This window comes from Eurypyga helias, unplaced genomic scaffold, assembly GCF_000690775.1.
Source record: "Eurypyga helias isolate BGI_N326 unplaced genomic scaffold, ASM69077v1 scaffold17929, whole genome shotgun sequence".
Classification (NCBI taxonomy): domain Eukaryota; kingdom Metazoa; phylum Chordata; class Aves; order Eurypygiformes; family Eurypygidae; genus Eurypyga; species Eurypyga helias.
The window spans coordinates 28271-29686 of record NW_010274135.1 but is presented as its reverse complement, the minus strand read 5'-3'; the positions used below and the strand labels follow the sequence as shown (position 1 = coordinate 29686).

General features: G+C 36.2%; 1 protein-coding gene across 1 annotated transcript in view; it reads left to right on the top strand.

Annotated features, from left to right (window-relative positions):
- Window positions 1-1416, top strand: part of CPE (carboxypeptidase E) — a 20741-nt gene that overhangs the window by 490 nt on the left and 18835 nt on the right. The window lies entirely within an intron of this gene.

Genomic DNA, 1416 nt, shown 5'->3' with positions numbered 1-1416 from the left:
AGGGAAGCACTGCTTTCCAGACCAATTCCTCCATGCTACAATGGTCAATGTATTTGACTATCCCTTACTATTCTTCCTAAGGAAAACAGAGCTGATGTCAATGACTTTTCATAGTAAAGACTTTCCATATTTCCAATTACTTTCTTTACCTCTTCCTAAACTCCTTTTAGTTTTTAATGCTCATTTGAGATAGGTCATTTGCGCTGAAGATATGCTGTCGATGAGGCTGTACTCTGGGTTCACTGTAAACTCTGTGCCTGTTTTCGGGAACACTTTTGAACACTGTTAACAATTCTCTGGGGAGGATGGCAGTGCCATACAGAAAACATATGTTTCTATTTCTTCATTTGAACTAGGCCTGTAAATTCAAGTGGGAGAGAAAAGTAGGTGATTAATGCATAGGGCTGGGAACCTAGAGCAATGCTTTCTCCTTAAACCTTCATTAGTGATGTCCTAGAGAAAACCATACATGCAAAATGTGACCATGTTCATATTTACCACAGTAAAAAGTTTGCCTGTTAGCTTGTGAAGCACTTTTCTCATAAGTAACATCCCAAGATACATATTCATGAGTATTCTAATTAGGAGACTGTGATTTGCAGTGCTACGTATTTTATAAAATAGTATCCATCTGTTTAATGGGATTGTGTGGATTTCATGGCCTTGATGATTAGACCTCTTGCATTCCCTGGTATTAACAGATAAGAAAAAACAGTAAATAGGGGCTCAGTGCCAAAGAGGAAATGGAGGTTTTTAGTCATAGTAATAGCATTGTGTGTATCAGATAAGATGAAGCTATTTTACTGAAACTAAAAAACTTTTTAAACTATTTGATAAAAAATATCAGGGGCAAATCCCTAAGTAGAAAAACATCTTACCTGGGAGGAATGAAGTCATGGTATTAATAGCCCTCTGTCTGCTAGCATCTTATCACTGGATTAAGGTTAACAAGCACAGACTGAGGAGTCATAAGTAGATACAGCTCTGTGCCTGATTAGCAATTATTTAGGTCTTGTTTGTGTAACATTCTTCCTGGCTTGAATTTGTCCCTGAGATAGCTCTAAAGACTATTGGAAAGTGTGTTCAAAGACTATTCGGAGCATATAATCAGCAAAATGTTTGATTAGATCTGTTACAACAGAAGAACTGCATTTAAAAAGGATAAGGGAAATGGTCTTCAGCCTAGAAAACAGCATATTCTTAATTTTAGTTCTAGGACAATAGTTTTAAACACATTCAAGTATTTATATTACACGAAACCCTCTCTAGAACTAGGGCTCAAAGCCAGTCTTTTGAAAGGTATATCCTTCATGGGTCTTTAAGACCTATCTTGTGTGTTTTTCTTGTCTAGGGTCATGAGAATGTGACTAATGAGCTATTGGGAATATTTGACTGTTTATTTATATATGAATATAT